The sequence below is a fragment of the Sus scrofa genome, chromosome 18 (assembly GCF_054392235.1).
Source record: "Sus scrofa isolate SSC_HxYL_T2T_F1_AM1 chromosome 18, Sscrofa_HxYL_maternal_Yorkshire_Landrace_v2.0, whole genome shotgun sequence".
NCBI classification, from domain to species: Eukaryota; Metazoa; Chordata; class Mammalia; order Artiodactyla; family Suidae; genus Sus; species Sus scrofa.
The window spans coordinates 738,728-760,161 of record NC_139400.1 but is presented as its reverse complement, the minus strand read 5'-3'; positions in this window follow the sequence as shown (position 1 = coordinate 760,161).

Genomic DNA, 21,434 nt, shown 5'->3' with positions numbered 1-21,434 from the left:
GAATAGAATAGAATAGAATAGAATGGAATAGAACAGAACAGATCAGAATAGAATAGAATAGAATAGAAACGAACAGAGTAGAATAGATTAGAAAAGAAAAGAATAGAATAGAACAGAATAGAATAGAATAGGACAGAAAAGAATAGAATAGAATAGGATAGAACACAAAAGAACATAATAGAATAGTATAGAATAGAATAGAATACAACAGAATAGAATAAAACAGAACAGAACAGAGTAGAACAAAATAGAATAGAATAGAATAGAGTAGAATAGAATAGAACAGAATAGAACAGAACAGAATGGAATAGAACAGAACAGAATAGAATAGAATAGAATAGAATAGAACAGAATAGAATAGAACAGAATAGAACAAAACAGAACAGAACAGAACCGAATAGAATGGACTAGAATAGAATAGAAGAGAACAGAATAGAATAGAATAGAATAGAACAGAATAGAATAGAATAGTAAAGAACAGAATAGAACAGAATATAATAGTTTAGAATAGAATAGAATAGAATAGAATAGAACAGAATAGAATTGAATAGATTAGAACAGAATAGAATAGCATAGAATACAACAGAATAGAATAGAATGGAACAGAATAGAATATAATAGAATAGAATAGAACAGAACAGAATAGAATAGAATAGAATAGAACAGAAGAGAATAGAATAGAACAGAACAGAATAGAACAGAATAGAATAGAATAGAATAGAACAGAATAGAATAGAACAGAATAGAATAGAATAGAATAGAATGGAATAGAACAGAACAGAAAAGAACAGAACAGAAAAGAATACAACAATATAGAATAGAATGGAACAGAATAGAATAGAATAGAATAGAATAGAATAGAATAGAATAGAATAGAATAGAATAGAATAGAATAGAATAGAATAGAACAGAATAGAACAGAATAGAATAGAATAGAACAGAATAGAATAGAATAGAACAGAACAGAACAGAATAGAACAGAACAGAACAGAAAAGAACAGAATAGAATAGTATAGAACAGAATAGAACAGAACAGAATAGAATAGAATAGAAGAGAATAGAACAGAATAGAATAGAACAGAATAGAACAGAACAGAATAGAATAAAATGGACTAGAATAGAATAGAACAGAATAGAATAGAACAGAATAGTATAGAACAGAATAGAATAGAACAGAATAGAATAAAATGGACTAGAATAGAATAGAACAGAACAGAATAGAACAGAATAGAATAGAAAAGAATAGAATAGAATAGAATAGAATGGAACAGAACAGAATAGAACAGAATAGAATAGAATAGAATAGAATAGAACAGAACAGAATAGAATAGAATAGAACAGAACGGAATAGAATAGAATATAACAGAACAGAATAGAATAGAATAGAATAGAATAGAATAGAAAAGAACAGAATAGAACAGAATAGAGTAGAATATAATAGAACAGAACAGAACAGAATAGAACAAAACAGAACAGAATAGAATAGAAGAGAATAGAACAGAATAGAACAGAATATAATAGAATAGAATAGAAGAGAATAGAATAGAATAGAACAAAACAGAACAGAATAGAATAGAAGAGAATAAAATAGAATAGAACAGAATCGAATAGAGCAGAATAGAATAGAATAGAATAGAACAGAATAGAGCAGAGTAGAATAGAACAAAAGAGAATAGAATAGAATAGAATAGAATAGAATAGAATAGAATAGAATAGAATAGAATAGAATAGAATGGAATAGAACAAAACAGAACAGAACAGAACAGAAGAGAATAGACAAAAGAGAATAGAATAGAACAGAACAGAACAGAACAGAATGCAATACATGAGAATAAAATAGAATGGAATAGAACAGAATAGAATAGAACAGAACAAAACAGAACAGAATAGAATAGAACATAATTGGATAGAACAGAACAGAATAGAATAGAATAGAACAGAACAAAATAGAATGGAACAGAATAGAGTAGAATAGAACAGAACACAACAGAACAGAACAGAATAGAATAGAATAGAACAGAAAGGAATACAACAGATCAGAATAGAATAGAATAGAACAGAACAGAAGAGAATGGAACAGAATAGAATAGAACAGAACAGAATAGAATAGAATAGAACAGAAGAGAATAGAATAGAAAAGAACAGAATAGAACAGAATGGAATAGTTTAGAATAGAATAGAATAGAAGAGAACAGAATAGAAGAGACTAGAACTGCACAGAACAGAATAGAATCGAATAGAATCGAATAGAGTCGAATAGAGTCGAATAGAATAGAATACAATAGAATAGTGTCGAATTGAATAGAATCGAATAGAATCGAATGGAATAAAACAGAAGAAAAAAACAGAATAGAATAGAATAGAATAGAACAGAATAGAACATAATATAATAGAATAGAATAGAAGAGAATAGAATAGAATAGAACAAAACAGAACAGAATAGAATAGAATAGAATAAAATAGAATAGAACAGAATAGAATAGAACAGAATAGAATAGAATAGAATAGAACAGAATAGAGCAGAGTAGAATAGAACAAAATAGAATAGAATAGAATAGAATGGAATAGAACAGAACAGAACAGAACAGAACAGAAGAGAATAGAACAAAATAGAATAGAACAGAACAGAACAGAACAGAACAGAATGCAATAGATGATAATAAAATAGAATGCAATAGAACAGAACAGAATAGAATAGAATAGAATAGAACAGAACAGAATAGAACAGAACAGAATAGAATAGAATAGAACAGAACAGAACCGAATGGAATGGACTAGAATAGAATAGAAGAGAACAGAATAGAATAGAATAGAATAGAATAGAATAGAATAGAATAGAATAGAATAGAATAGAATAGAACAGAATAGAACAGAATAGAATAGAATAGAACAGAATAGAATAGAATAGAACAGAACAGAACAGAATAGAACAGAACAGAACAGAAAAGAACAGAATAGAATAGTATAGAACAGAATAGAACAGAACAGAATAGAATAGAATAGAAGAGAATAGAACAGAATAGAATAGAACAGAATAGAACAGAACAGAATAGAATAAAATGGACTAGAATAGAATAGAACAGAATAGAATAGAACAGAATAGTATAGAACAGAATAGAATAGAACAGAATAGAATAAAATGGACTAGAATAGAATAGAACAGAACAGAATAGAACAGAATAGAATAGAATAGAATAGAATAGAATAGAATAGAATGGAACAGAACAGAATAGAACAGAATAGAACAGAATAGAATAGAATAGAATAGAATAGAACAGAACAGAATAGAATAGAATAGAACAGAACAGAATAGAATAGAATATAACAGAACAGAATAGAATAGAATAGAATAGAATAGAATAGAAAAGAACAGAATAGAACAGAATAGAGTAGAATATAATAGAACAGAACAGAACAGAATAGAACAAAACAGAACAGAATAGAATAGAAGAGAATAGAACAGAATAGAACAGAATATAATAGAATAGAATAGAAGAGAATAGAATAGAATAGAACAAAACAGAACAGAATAGAATAGAAGAGAATAAAATAGAATAGAACAGAATCGAATAGAGCAGAATAGAATAGAATAGAATAGAACAGAATAGAGCAGAGTAGAATAGAACAAAAGAGAATAGAATAGAATAGAATAGAATAGAATAGAATAGAATAGAATAGAATAGAATAGAATAGAATGGAATAGAACAAAACAGAACAGAACAGAACAGAAGAGAATAGACAAAAGAGAATAGAATAGAACAGAACAGAACAGAACAGAATGCAATACATGAGAATAAAATAGAATGGAATAGAACAGAATAGAATAGAACAGAACAAAACAGAACAGAATAGAATAGAACATAATTGGATAGAACAGAACAGAATAGAATAGAATAGAACAGAACAAAATAGAATGGAACAGAATAGAGTAGAATAGAACAGAACAGAACAGAACAGAACAGAATAGAATAGAATAGAACAGAAAGGAATACAACAGATCAGAATAGAATAGAATAGAACAGAACAGAAGAGAATGGAACAGAATAGAATAGAACAGAACAGAATAGAATAGAATAGAACAGAAGAGAATAGAATAGAAAAGAACAGAATAGAACAGAATGGAATAGTTTAGAATAGAATAGAATAGAAGAGAACAGAATAGAAGAGACTAGAACTGCACAGAACAGAATAGAATCGAATAGAATCGAATAGAGTCGAATAGAGTCGAATAGAATAGAATACAATAGAATAGTGTCGAATTGAATAGAATCGAATAGAATCGAATAGAATAAAACAGAAGAAAAGAACAGAATAGAATAGAATAGAATAGAACAGAATAGAACAGAATATAATAGAATAGAATAGAAGAGAATAGAATAGAATAGAACAAAACAGAACAGAATAGAATAGAATAGAATAAAATAGAATAGAACAGAATAGAATAGAACAGAATAGAATAGAATAGATTAGAACAGAATAGAGCAGAGTAGAATAGAACAAAATAGAATAGAATAGAATAGAATGGAATAGAACAGAACAGAACAGAACAGAACAGAAGAGAATAGAACAAAATAGAATAGAACAGAACAGAACAGAACAGAACAGAATGCAATAGATGATAATAAAATAGAATGCAATAGAACAGAACAGAATAGAATAGAATAGAATAGAACAGAACAGAATAGAACAGAACAGAATAGAATAGAATAGAACAGAACAGAACCGAATGGAATGGACTAGAATAGAATAGAAGAGAACAGAATAGAATAGAATAGAATAGAATAGAACAGAATAGAATAGAATAGTAAAGAACAGAATAGAACAGAATATAATAGTTTAGAATAGAATAGAATAGAATAGAATAGAATAGAACAGAATAGAATAGAATAGATTAGAACAGAATAGAATAGCATAGAATACAACAGAATAGAATAGAATGGAACAGAATAGAATATAATAGAAGAGAATAGAACAGAACAGAATAGGATAGAATAGAATAGAACCGAAGAGAATAGAATAGAACAGAACAGAATAGAACAGAATAGAATAGAATAGAATAGAATGGAATAGAACAGAACAGATCAGAATAGAATAGAATAGAATAGAAACGAACAGAGTAGAATAGATTAGAAAAGAAAAGAATAGAATAGAACAGAATAGAATAGAATAGGACAGAAAAGAATAGAATAGAATAGGATAGAACACAAAAGAACATAATAGAATAGTATAGAATAGAATAGAATACAACAGAATAGAATGAAACAGAACAGAACAGAGTAGAACAAAATAGAATAGACTAGAATAGAGTAGAATAGAATAGAACAGAATAGAACAGAACAGAATGGAATAGGACAGAACAGAATAGAATAGAATAGAATAGAATAGAATAGAACAGAATAGAATAGAACAGAATAGAATAGAATAGAATAGAACAGAATAGATCAGAGTAGAATAGAACAGAATAGAATAGAATAGAATAGAATGGAATAGAACAGAACAGAAAAGAACAGAACAGAAGAGAATACAACAATATAGAATAGAATGGAATAGAACAGAATAGAATAGAATAGAATAGAATAGAATAGAATAGAATAGAATAGAATAGAATAGAATAGAATAGAATAGAACAGAATAGAACAGAATAGAATAAAATGGACTAGAATAGAATAGAACAGAATAGAATAGAACAGAATAGTATAAAACAGAATAGATTAGAACAGAATAGAATAGCATAGAATACAACAGAATAGAATAGAATGGAACAGAATAGAATATAATAGAAGAGAATAGAACAGAACAGAATAGAATAGAATAGAATAGAACCGAAGAGAATAGAATAGAACAGAACAGAATAGAACAGAATAGAATAGAATAGAATAGAATGGAATAGAACAGAACAGATCAGAATAGAATAGAATAGAATAGAAACGAACAGAGTAGAATAGATTAGAAAAGAAAAGAATAGAATAGAACAGAATAGAATAGAATAGGACAGAAAAGAATAGAATAGAATAGGATAGAACACAAAAGAACATAATAGAATAGTATAGAATAGAATAGAATACAACAGAATAGAATAAAACAGAACAGAACAGAGTAGAACAAAATAGAATAGAATAGAATAGAGTAGAATAGAATAGAACAGAATAGAACAGAACAGAATGGAATAGAACAGAACAGAATAGAATAGAATAGAATAGAATAGAATAGAATAGAACAGAATAGAATAGAACAGAATAGAATAGAATAGAATAGAACAGAATAGATCAGAGTAGAATAGAACAGAATAGAATAGAATAGAATAGAATGGAATAGAACAGAACAGAAAAGAACAGAACAGAAGAGAATACAACAATATAGAATAGAATGGAATAGAACAGAATAGAATAGAATAGAATAGAATAGAATAGAATAGAATAGAATAGAATAGAATAGAACAGAATAGAACAGAATAGAATAAAATGGACTAGAATAGAATAGAACAGAATAGAATAGAACAGAATAGTATAAAACAGAATAGAATAGAACAGAATAGAATAAAATGGACTAGAATAGAATAGAACAGAACAGAATAGAACAGAACAGAATAGAATAGAATAGAATAGAATAGAATAGAATAGAATAGAATAGAATAGAACAGAACAGAATAGAATAGAATAGAATAGAACAGAATAGAGTAGAATAGAATAGATCAGAACAGAACAGAATAGAACAAAACAGAACAGAATAGAATAGAGGAGAATAGAACAGAATAGAACAGAATATAATAGAATAGAAGAGAAGAGAATAGAATAGAATAGAATAGAATAGAAACGAACAGAATAGAACAAAAGAGAATAGAATAGAATAGAATAGATTAGAATAGAACAGAACAGAACAGAAGAGAACAGAACAGAACAGAACAGAACAGAACAGAATAGAATAGAATAAAACAGAATAGAACAGAACAGAATACAACAGAATAGAATAGAATAGAACACAATAGAATAGAACAGAATAGAATAGAACAGAATAGAATAGAATGGACTAGAATAGAATAGAATAGAATAGAATAGAATAGAATAGACTAGAACAGAACAGAATAGAGTAGAATAGAACAGAACAGAATAGAATAGAATAGAACAGAACAGAATAGAATAGAATAGAACAGAATAAAACAGAATAGAATAGAATAGAAAGAATAGAATAGAGAGAACAGAACAGAATAGAATAGAATAAATAGAACAGAACAGAATAGAACAGAAGGGAACAGAACAGAATAGAATAGAACAGAAAAGAATAGGATAGAACAGAACATAATAGAATAGAATAGAACAGAACAAAATAGAATGGATCAGAATATAATAGATTCGAACAGAACAGAATAGAATAGTTTAGAATAGAATAGAATAGAACAGACCAGAAAAGAATAGAACAGAATAGAATAGAATAGAACAGAATAGAATAGAACAGTGTAGAATAAAACAGAATAGAATAGAATAGAACAGAATAGAACAGAATAGAATAGAACAGAATAGAATTGAATAGAATAGAATAAAACAGAACAGAATAGAATTGACTAGAATAGAATAGAACAGAATAGAATAGAACAGAAGAGAATAGAATAGAATAGAATAGAAAAGAACAGAATAGAACAGAATAGAATAACATAGAATACAACAGAATAGAATAGAATTGAACAGAATTGAATATAATAGAATAGAATAGAACAGAACGGAATAGAATAGAATAGAATAGAATAGAACAGAACAGAATAGAATAGAATAGAATATAATACAACAGAATAGAACACAACAGAAGAGAATAGAATAGAAAAGAATAGAACAGAATAGAATAGAATAGAGCAGAATAGAATAGAATAGAATAGAATAGAATAGAATAGAATAGAATAGAATATAACAGAACAGAATAGAATAGAATAGAATAGAATAGAATAGAATAGAATAGAAACGAACAGAGTAGAATAGATTAGAAAAGAATAGAATAAAATAGAACAGAATAGAATTGAAAGAATAGAACAGAATAGAACAGAATAGAATAGAATAGGACAGAAAAAATTAGAATAGGATAGAACAGAAAAGAACATAATAGAATAGAATAGAATAGAATAGAATAGAGTAGAATACAACAGAATAGAATAGAACAGAACAGAACAGAGTAGAACAGAATAGAAGAGTCTAGAATAGAGTAGAATAGAATAGAACAGAATAGAACAGAACAGAATGGAATAGAACAGAACAGAATAGAATCGAATAGAATTGAATAGAATAAAACAGAACAACAGAACAGAATAGAATAGAAGAGAATAGAACAGAATAGAACAGAATATAATAGAATAGAATAGAAGAGAATAGAATAGAATAGAACAAAACAGAACAGAATAGAATAGAAGAGAATAAAATAGAATAGAACAGAATCGAATAGAACAGAATAGAATAGAATAGAATAGAACAGAATAGAGCAGAGTAGAATAGAACAAAATAGAATAGAATAGAATAGAATAGAATAGAATGGAATAGAACAAAACAGAACAGAACAGAACAGAAGAGAATAGAACAAAAGAGAATAGATTAGAACAGAACAGAACAGAACAGAACAGAATGCAATACATGAGAATAAAATAGAATGGAATAGAACAGAATAGAATAGAACAGAACAAAACAGAACAGAATAGAATAGAACATAATAGGATAGAACAGAACAGAATAGAATAGAATAGAACAGAACAAAATAGAATGGAACAGAATAGAATAGAATAGAACAGAACAGAACAGAACAGAACAGAATAGAATAGAATAGAACAGAAAGGAATACAACAGATCAGAATAGAATAGAATAGAACAGAACAGAAGAGAATGGAACAGAATAGAATAGAACAGAACAGAATAGAATAGAACAGAATAGAATAGAATAGAATAGAATAGAAAAGAACAGAATAGAACAGAATAGAATAGTTTAGAATAGAATAGAATAGAACAGAACAGAATAGAATAGACTAGAACTGCACAGAACAGAATAGAATCGAATAGAATCGAATAGAGTCGAATAGAGTCGAATAGAATAGAATACAATAGAATAGTGTCGAATTGAATAGAATCTAATAGAATCGAATAGAATAAAACCGAACAACAGAACAGAATAGAATAGAATAGAATAGAACAGAATAGAACAGAATATAATAGAATAGAAGAGAATAGAATAGAATAGAACAAAACAGAACAGAATAGAATAGAATAGAATAAAATAGAAAAGAACAGAATAGAATAGAACAGAATACAATAGAATAGAATAGAACAGAATAGAGCAGAGTAGAACAGAACAAAATAGAATAGAATAGAATAGAATGGAATAGAACAGAACAGAACAGAAGAGAATAGAACAAAATAGAATAGAACAGAACAGAACAGAACAGAAAAGAACAGAATGCAATAGATGAGAATAAAATAGAATGCAATAAAACAGAACAGAATAGAATAGAATACAATAGAACAGAACAGAATAGAACAGAACAGAATAGAATAGAATATAACAGAACAGAACCGAATAGAATGGACTAGAATAGATAGAAGAGAACAGAATAGAATAGAATAGAATAGAACAGAATAGAATAGAATAGAATATTAAAGAACAGAATAGAACAGAATATAATAGTTTAGAATAGAATAGAATAGAATAGAATAGAACAGAATAGAATAGAATAGATTAGAACAGAATAGAATAGCATAGAATACAACAGAATAGAATAGAATGGAACAGAATAGAATAGAATAGAATAGAACAGAACAGAATAGAATAGAATAGAATAGAACACAACAGAATAGAATAGAACAGAACAGAACAGAGTAGAACAGAATAGAAGAGTCTAGAATAGAGTAGAATAGAATAGAACAGAATAGAACAGAACAGAAAGGAATAGAACAGAACAGAATAGAATCGAATAGAATTGAATAGAATAAAACAGAACAACAGAACAGAAGAGAATAGAACAAAAGAGAATAGATTAGAACAGAACAGAACAGAACAGAACAGAATGCAATACATGAGAATAAAATAGAATGGAATAGAACAGAATAGAATAGAACAGAACAAAACAGAACAGAATAGAATAGAACATAATAGGATAGAACAGAACAGAATATTATAGAATAGAACAGAACAAAATAGAATGGAACAGAATAGAATAGAATAGAACAGAACAGAACAGAACAGAACAGAATAGAATAGAATAGAATAGAACAGAAAGGAATACAACAGATCAGAATAGAATAGAATAGAACAGAACAGAAGAGAATGGAACAGAATAGAATAGAACAGAACAGAATAGAATAGAATAGAACAGAATAGAAAAGAACAGAATAGAACAGAATAGAATAGTTTAGAATAGAATAGAATAGAACAGAACAGAATAGAATAGACTAGAACTGCACAGAACAGAATAGAATCGAATAGAATCGAATAGAGTCGAATAGAGTCGAATAGAATAGAATACAATAGAATAGTGTCGAATTGAATAGAATCGAATAGAATCGAATAGAATCGAATAGAATAAAACAGAACAACAGAACAGAATAGAATAGAATAGAATAGAACAGAATAGAACAGAATATAATAGAATAGAATAGAAGAGAATAGAATAGAATAGAACAAAACAGAACAGAATAGAATAGAATAGAATAAAATAGAATAGAACAGAATCGAATAGAACAGAATAGAATAGAATAGAATAGAACAGAATAGAGCAGAGTAGAATAGAACAAAATAGAATAGAATAGAATAGAATGGAATAGAACAGAACAGAAGAGAATAGAATAGAACAAAATAGAATAGAACAGAACAGAACAGAACAGAACAGAACAGAATGCAATAGATGAGAATAAAATAGAATGCAATAAAACAGAACAGAATAGAATAGAATACAATAGAACAGAACAGAATAGAACAGAACAGAATAGAATAGAATAGAACAGAACAGAACCGAATAGAATGGACTAGAATAGAATAGAAGAGAACAGAATAGAATAGAATAGAATAGAACAGAATAGAATGGAATAGAATAGTAAAGAACAGAATAGAACAGAATATAATAGTTTAGAATAGAATAGAATAGAATAGAATAGAACAGAATAGAATAGAATAGATTAGAACAGAATAGAATAGGATAGAATACAACAGAATAGAATAGAATGGAACAGAATAGAATATAATAGAATAGAATAGAACAGAACAGAATAGAAGAGAATAGAATAGAATAGAACACAACAGAATAGAATAGAATAGAATAGAATAGAACAGAACAGAATAGAATAGAACAGAACAGAACAGAGTAGAACAGAATAGAAGAGTCTAGAATAGAGTAGAATAGAATAGAGCAGAATAGAACAGAACAGAATGGAATAGAACAGAACAGAATAGAATCGAATAGAATTGAATAGAATAAAACAGAACAACAAAACAGAATAGAATAGAAGAGAATAGAACAGAATAGAACAAAATATAATAGAATAGAATAGAAGAGAATACAATAGAATAAAACAAAACAGAACAGAATAGAATAGAAGAGAATAAAATAGAATAGAACAGAATCGAATAGAACAGAATAGAATAGAATAGAATAGAACAGAATAGAGCAGAGTAGAATAGAACAAAATAGAATAGAATAGAATAGAATAGAATAGAATAGAATAGAATAGAATAGAATAGAATAGAATAGAATAGAATAGAATAGAATGGAATAGAACAAAACAGAACAGAACAGAACAGAAGAGAATAGAACAAAAGAGAATAGATTAGAACAGAACAGAACAGAACAGAACAGAATGCAATACATGAGAATAAAATAGAATGGAATAGAACAGAATAGAATAGAACAGAACAAAACAGAACAGAATAGAATAGAACATAATAGGATAGAACAGAACAAAATAGAATGGAACAGAATAGAATAGAATAGAACAGAACAGAACAGAACAGAACAGAATAGAATAGAATAGAACAGAAAGGAATACAACAGATCAGAATAGAATAGAATAGAACAGAACAGAAGAGAATGGAACAGAATAGAATAGAATAGAACAGAACAGAACAGAACAGAACAGAATAGAATAGAATAGAACAGAAAGGAATACAACAGATCAGAATAGAATAGAATAGAACAGAACAGAAGAGAATGGAACAGAATAGAATAGAACAGAACAGAATAGAATAGAATCGAACAGAATAGAATAGAATAGAATAGAAAAGAACAGAATAGAATAGTTTAGAATAGAATAGAATAGAACAGAACAGAATAGAATAGAACTGCACAGAACAGAAGAGAATCGAATAGAATCGAATAGAGTCGAATAGAGTCGAATAGAATAGAATACAATAGAATAGTGTCGAATTGAATAGAATCGAATAGAATCGAATAGAATAAAACAGAACAACAGAACAGAATAGAATAGAATAGAAAAAACAGAATAGAACAGAATATAATAGAATAGAATAGAAGAGAATAGAAGAGAATAGAACAAAACAGAACAGAATAGAATAGAATAGAATAAAATAGAATAGAACAGAATAGAATAGAACAGAATAGAATAGAATAGAATAGAACAGAATAGAGCAAAGTAGAACAGAACAAAATAGAATATAATAGAATAGAATGGAATAGAACAGATCAGAACAGAACAGAACAGAAGAGAATAGAACAAAATAGATTAGAACAGAACAGAACAGAACAGAACAGAACAGAATGCAATAGATGAGAATAAAATAGAATGCAATAAAACAGAACAGAATAGAATAGAATACAATAGAACAGAACAGAATAGAACAGAACAGAATAGAATAGAATAGAACAGAACAGAACCGAATAGAATGGACTAGAATAGAATAGAAGAGAACAGAATAGAATAGAATAGAATAGAACAGAATAGAATAGAATAGAATAGTAAAGAACAGAATAGAACAGAATATAATAGTTTAGAATAGAATAGAATAGAATAGAATAGAACAGAATAGAATAGAATAGATTAGAACAGAATAGAATAGCATAGAATACAACAGAATAGAATAGAATGGAACAGAATAGAATATAATAGAATAGAATAGAACAGAACAGAATAGAATAGAATAGAATAGAACAGAACAGAATAGAATAGAATAGAATAGAACACAACAGAATAGAACAGAAGAGAATAGAATAGAATAGAATAGAATAGAACAGAATAGAATAGAATAGAATACAATAGAATAGAAGAATAGAACAGAACAGAACAGAATAGAATAGAATAGAATAGAAACGAACAGATTAGAATAGGTTAGAAAAGAATAGAATAGAATAGAACAGAATAGAATAGAATAGGACAGAAAAGAATAGAATAGAATAGGATAGAACACAAAAGAACATAATAGAATAGTATAGAATAGAATAGAATACAACAGAATAGAATAAAACAGAACAGAACAGACTAGAACAGAATAGAAGAGACTAGAATAGAGTAGAATAGAATAGAACAGAATAGAACAGAACAGAATGGAATAGAACAGAACAGAATAGAATAGAAAAGAATAGAATAGAATAGAATAGAATAGAATAGAACAGAATAGAATAGAATAGAACAGATCAGAATAGAATAGAATAGAATAGAACAGAATAGAATAGAACAGAACAGAATAGAATAGAATAGAATAGAATAGAACAGAATAGAACAGAATAGAATAGAATAGAATAGAACAGAATAGAATAGATTAGAACAGAACAGAATAGAATAGAATAGAATAGAACAGAATAGAACAGAATAGAATAGAACAGAACCGAATAGAATAGAAGAGAACTGAATAGAATAGAATAGAACAGAATAGAATAGAATAGAATAGAATAGAATAGAATAGAATAGAACAGAATAGAATAGAATAGAATAGAACAGAACAGAATAGAATAGAATAGAATAGATCAGAATAGAATAGAATAGAGTAGAACAGAACAGAACAGAATAGAATCGAATAGAATCGAATAGAGTCGAATTGAGTCGAATAGAATAGAATACAATAGAATAGTGTCGAATCGAATAGAATCGAGTAGAATTGAATAGAATAAAACAGAACAACAGAACAGAATAGAATAGAAGAAAATAGAACAGAATATAATAGAATAGAATAGAAGAGAATAGAATAGAATAGAACAAAACAGAACAGAATAGAATAGAAGAGAATAAAATAGAATAGAACAGAATCGAATAGAACAGAATAGAATAGAATAGAATAGAAGAGAATAGAGCAGAGTAGAATAGAACAAAATAGAATAGAATAGAATAGAAGAGAAGAGAAGAGAATAGAATAGAATGGAATAGAACAAAACAGAACAGAACAGAACAGAAGAGAATAGAACAAAAGAGAATAGAATAGAACAGAACAGAACAGAATGCAATACATGAGAATAAAATAGAATGGAATAGAACAGAATAGAATAGAACAGAACAAAACAGAACAGAATAGAATAGAACATAATAGGATAGAACAGAACAGAATAGAATAGAATAGAACAGAACAAAATAGAATGGAACAGAATAGAATAGAATAGAACAGAACAGAACAGAACAGAACAGAATAGAATAGAATAGAACAGAAAGGAATACAACAGATCAGAATAGAATAGAATAGAACAGAACAGAAGAGAATGGAACAGAATAGAATAGAACAGAACAGAATAGAATAGAACAGAATAGAATAGAATAGAATAGAATAGAATAGAATAGAAAAGAACAGAATAGAACAGAAGAGAATAGTTTAGAATAGAATAGAATAGAACAGAACAGAATAGAATAGACTAGAACTGCACAGAACAGAATAGAATCGAATAGAATCGAATAGAGTCGAATAGAGTCGAATAGAATAGAATACAATATAATAGTGTCGAATTGAATAGAATCGAATAGAATCGAATAGAATAAAACAGAACAACAGAACAGAATAGAATAGAATAGAAAAAACAGAATAGAACAGAATATAATAGAATAGAATAGAAGAGAATAGAAGAGAATAGAACAAAACAGAACAGAATAGAATAGAATAGAATAAAATAGAATAGAACAGAATAGAATAGAACAGAATAGAATAGAATAGAATAGAACAGAATAGAGCAAAGTAGAACAGAACAAAATAGAATAGAATAGAATAGAATGGAATAGAACAGAACAGAACAGAACAGAACAGAAGAGAATAGAACAAAATAGAATAGAACAGAACAGAACAGAACAGAACAGAATGCAATAGATGAGAATAAAATAGAATGCAATAAAACAGAACAGAATAGAATAGAATACAATAGAACAGAACAGAATAGAACAGAACAGAATAAAATAGAATAGAACAGAACAGAACCGAATAGAATGGACTAGAATAGAATAGAAGAGAACAGAATAGAGTAGAATAGAATAGAACAGAATAGAATAGAATAGAATAGTAAAGAACAGAATAGAACAGAATATAATAGTTTAGAATAGAATAGAATAGAATAGAATAGAACAGAATAGAATAGAATAGATTAGAACAGAATAGAATAGCATAGAATACAACAGAATAGAATAGAATGGAACAGAATAGAATATAATAGAATAGAATAGAACAGAACAGAATAGAATAGAATAGAATAGAACAGAACAGAATAGAATAGAATAGAATAGAACACAACAGAATAGAACAGAAGAGAATAGAATAGAATAGAATAGAATAGAATAGAACAGAATAGAATAGAATAGAATACAATAGAATAGAAGAATAGAACAGAACAGAACAGAATAGAGTAGAATAGAATAGAAACGAACAGAGTAGAATAGGTTAGAAAAGAATAGAATAGAATAGAACAGAATAGAATAGAATAGGACAGAAAAGAATAGAATAGAATAGGATAGAACACAAAAGAACATAATAGAATAGTATAGAATAGAATAGAATACAACAGAATAGAATAAAACAGAACAGAACAGAGTACAACAGAATAGAAGAGACTAGAATAGAGTAGAATAGAATAGAACAGAATAGAACAGAACAGAATGGAATAGAACAGAACAGAATAGAATAGAAAAGAATAGAATAGAATAGAATAGAATAGAATAGAATAGAATAGAATAGAATAGAATAGAATAGAATAGAATAGAATAGAACAGAATAGAATAGAATAGAACAGATCAGAATAGAATAGAATAGAATAGAACAGAATAGAATAGAACAGAACAGAATAGAATAGAATAGAATAGAATAGAATAGAATAGAACAGAATAGAACAGAATAGAATAGAATAGAATAGAACAGAATAGAATAGATTAGAACAGAACAGAATAGAATAGAATAGAATAGAACAGAATAGAGCAAAGTAGAACAGAACAAAATAGAATAGAATAGAATAGAATGGAATAGAACAGAACAGAACAGAACAGAACAGAAGAGAATAGAACAAAAGAGAATAGAACGGAACAGAACAGAACAGAACAGAATGCAATACATGAGAATAAAATAGAAGGGAATAGAACAGAATAGAATAGAACAGAACAAAACAGAACAGAATAGAATAGAACATAATAGGATAGAACAGAATAGAATAGAATAGAACAGAACAGAATAGAATAGAATAGAATAGATCAGAATAGAATAGAATAGAGTAGAACCGAACAGAACAGAATAGAATCGAATAGAATCGAATAGAGTCGAATAGAGTCGAATAGAATAGAATACAATAGAATAGTGTCAAATCGAATAGAATCGAGTAGAATTGAAAAGAATAAAACAGAGCAACAGAACAGAATAGAATAGAAGAGAATAGAACAGAATATAATAGAATAGAATAGAAGAGAATAGAATAGAATAGAACAAAACAGAACAGAATAGAATAGAAGAGAATAAAATAGAATAGAACAGAATCGAATAGAACAGAATAGAATAGAATAGAATAGAACAGAATAGAGCAGAGTAGAATAGAACAAAATAGAATAGAATAGAATAGAATAGAATAGAAGAGAATAGAATAGAATGGAATAGAACAAAACAGAACAGAACAGAACAGAAGAGAATAGAACAAAAGAGAATAGAATAGAACAGAACAGAACAGAACAGAACAGAATGCAATACATGAGAATAAAATAGAATGGAATAGAACAGAATAGAATAGAACAGAACAAAATATAACAGAATAGAATAGAACATAATAGGATAGAACAGAACAGAATAGAATAGAATAGAACAGAACAAAATAGAATGGAACAGAATAGAATAGAATAGAACAGAACAGAACAGAACAGAACAGAACAGAATAGAATAGAATAGAACAGAAAGGAATACAACAGATCAGAATAGAATAGAATAGAACAGAACAGAAGAGAATGGAACAGAATAGAATAGAACAGAACAGAATAGAATAGAATAGAACAGAACAGAATAGAATAGAATAGAACAGAATAAAACAGAATAGAATAGAATAGAAAGAATAGAATAGAGAGAACAGAACAGAATAGAATAGAATAGAATAGAATAGAACAGAACAGAATAGAACAGAAGGGAACAGAACAGAATAGAATAGACCAGAATAGAATAGGATAGAACAGAACATAATAGAATAGAATAGAACAGAACAAAATAGAATGGGTCAGAATATAATAGATTAGAACAGAACAGAATAGAATAGTTTAGAATAGAATAGAATAGAACAGACCAGAAAAGAATAGAACAGAATAGAATAGAATAGAACAGAATAGAATAGAACAGTGTAGAATAAAACAGAATAGAATAGAATAGAACAGAATAGAACAGAATAGAATAGAACAGAATAGAATTGAATAGAATAGAATAAAACAGAACAGAATAGAATTGACTAGAATAGAATAGAACAGAATAGAATAGAACAGAAGAGAATAGAATAGAATAGAATAGAAAAGAACAGAATAGAACAGAATAGAATAACATAGAATACAACAGAATAGAATAGAAAGGAACAGAATTGAATATAATAGAATAGAATAGAACAGAACGGAATAGAATGGAATAGAATAGAATAGAACAGAACAGAATAGAATAGAATAGAATAGAATACAACAGAATAGAACACAACAGAAGAGAATAGAATAGAAAAGAATAGAACAGAATAGAATAGAATAGAGCAGAATAGAATAGAATAGAATAGAATAGAATAGAATAGAATATAACAGAACAGAACAGAATAGAATAGAATAGAATAGAATAGAAACGAACAGAGTAGAATAGATTAGAAAAGAATAGAATAAAATATAACAGAATAGAATTGAAAGAATAGAATAGAATAGAACAGAATAGAATAGAGTAGGACAGAAAAAATTAGAATAGGATAGAACAGAAAAGAACATAATAGAATAGAATAGAATAGAATAGAATAGAATAGAGTAGAATACAACAGAATAGAATAGAACAGAACAGAACAGAGTAGAACAGAATAGAAGAGTCTAGAATAGAGTAGAATAGAATAGAACAGAATAGAACAGAACAGAATGGAATAGAACAGAACAGAATAGAATCGAATAGAATTGAATAGAATAAAACAGAACAACAGAACAGAATAGAAGAGAAGAGAATAGAACAGAATAGAATAGAATAGAACAGAAGAGAATAGAAGAGAATAGAACAAAACAGAACAGAATAGAATAGAATAGAATAAAATAGAATAGAACAGAATAGAATAGAACAGAATAGAATAGAATAGAATAGAACAGAATAGAGCAAAGTAGAACAGAACAAAATAGAATAGAATAGAATAGAATGGAATAGAACAGAACAGAACAGAACAGAACAGAAGAGAATAGAACAAAATAGAATAGAACAGAACAGAACAGAACAGAACAGAACAGAACAGAATGCAATAGATGAGAATAAAATAGAATGCAATAAAACAGAACAGAATAGAATAGAATACAATAGAACAGAACAGAATAGAACAGAACAGAATAGAATAGAATAGAACAGAACAGAACCGAATAGAATGGACTAGAATAGAATAGAAGAGAACAGAATAGAGTAGAATAGAATAGAACAGAATAGAATAGAATAGAATAGTAAAGAAAAGAATAGAACAGAATATAATAGTTTAGAATAGAATAGAATAGAATAGAATAGAATAGAACAGAATAGAATAGAATAGATTAGAACAGAATAGAATAGCATAGAATACAACAGAATAGAATAGAATGGAACAGAATAGAATATAATAGAATAGAATAGAACAGAACAGAATAGAATAGAATAGAATAGAATAGAACAGAACAGAATAGAATAGAATAGAATAGAACACAACAGAATAGAACAGAAGAGAATAGAATAGAATAGAATAGAATAGAATAGAATAGAATAGAATAGAATAGAATAGAATAGAATAGAACAGAATAGAATAGAATAGAATACAATAGAATAGAAGAATAGAACAGAACAGAACAGAATAGAATAGAATAGAATAGAAACGAACAGAGTAGAATAGGTTAGAAAAGAATAGAATAGAATAGAACAGAATAGAATAGAATAGGACAGAAAAGAATAGAATAGAATAGGATAGAACACAAAAGAACATAATAGAATAGTATAGAATAGAATAGAATACAACAGAATAGAATAAAACAGAACAGAACAGAGTAGAACAGAATAGAATAGTTTAGAATAGAATAGAATAGAACAGAACAGAATAGAATAGACTAGAACTGCACAGAACAGAATAGAATCGAATAGAATCGAATAGAGTCGAATAGAGTCGAATAGAATAGAATACAATATAATAGTGTCGAATTGAATAGAATCGGATAGAATCGAATAGAATAAAACAGAACAACAGAACAGAATAGAATAGAATAGAAAAAACAGAATAGAACAGAATATAATAGAATAGAAAAAAGAGAATAGAAGAGAATAGAACAAAACAGAACAGAATAGAATAGAATAGAATAAAATAGAATAGAACAGAATAGAATAGAACAGAATAGAATAGAATAGAATAGAACAGAATAGAGCAAAGTAGAACAGAACAAAATAGAATAGAATAGAATAGAATGGAATAGAACAGAACAGAACAGAACAGAACAGAAGAGAATAGAACAAAATAGAATAGAACAGAACAGAACAGAACAGAACAGAATGCAATAGATGAGAATAAAATAGAATGCAATAAAACAGAACAGAATAGAATAGAATACAATAGAACAGAACAGAATAGAACAGAACAGAATAGAATAGAATAGAACAGAACAGAACCGAATAGAATGGACTAGAATAGAATAGAAGAGAACAGAATAGAGTAGAATAGAATAGAACAGAATAGAATAGAATAGAATAGTAAAGAACAGAATAGAACAGAATATAATAGTTTAGAATAGAATAGAATAGAATAGAATAGAACAGAATAGAATAGAATAGATTAGAACAGAATAGAATAGCATAGAATACAACAGAATAGAATAGAATGGAACAGAATAGAATATAATAGAATAGAATAGAACAGAACAGAATAGAATAGAATAGAATAGAACAGAACAGAATAGAATAGAATAGAATAGAACACAACAGAATAGAACAGAAGAGAATAGAATAGAATAGAATAGAATAGAATAGAATAGAATAGAATAGAATAGAACAGAATAGAATAGAATAGAATACAATAGAATAGAAGAATAGAACAGAACAGAACAGAATAGAGTAGAATAGAATAGAAACGAACAGAGTAGAATAGGTTAGAAAAGAATAGAATAGAATAGAACAGAATAGAATAGAATAGGACAGAAAAGAATAGAATAGAATAGGATAGAACACAAAAGAACATAATAGAATAGTATAGAATAGAATAGAATACAACAGAATAGAATAAAACAGAACAGAACAGAGTAGAACAGAATAGAAGAGACTAGAATAGAGTAGAATAGAATAGAACAGAATAGAACAGAACAGAATGGAATAGAACAGAACAGAATAGAATAGAAAAGAATAGAATAGAATAGAATAGAATAGAATAGAATAGAATAGAATAGAATAGAATAGAATAGAACAGAATAGAATAGAATAGAACAGATCAGAATAGAATAGAATAGAATAGAACAGAATAGAATAGAACAGAACAGAATAGAATAGAATAGAATAGAATAGAATAGAATAGAATAGAATAGAATAGAACAGAATAGAACAGAATAGAATAGAATAGAATAGAACAGAATAGAATAGATTAGAACAGAACAGAATAGAATAGAATAGAATAGAACAGAATAGAGCAAAGTAGAACAGAACAAAATAGAATAGAATAGAATAGAATGGAATAGAACAGAACAGAACAGAACAGAACAGAAGAGAATAGAACAAAAGAGAATAGAACGGAACAGAACAGAACAGAACAGAATGCAATACATGAGAATAAAATAGAAGGGAATAGAACAGAACAAAACAGAACAGAATAGAATAGA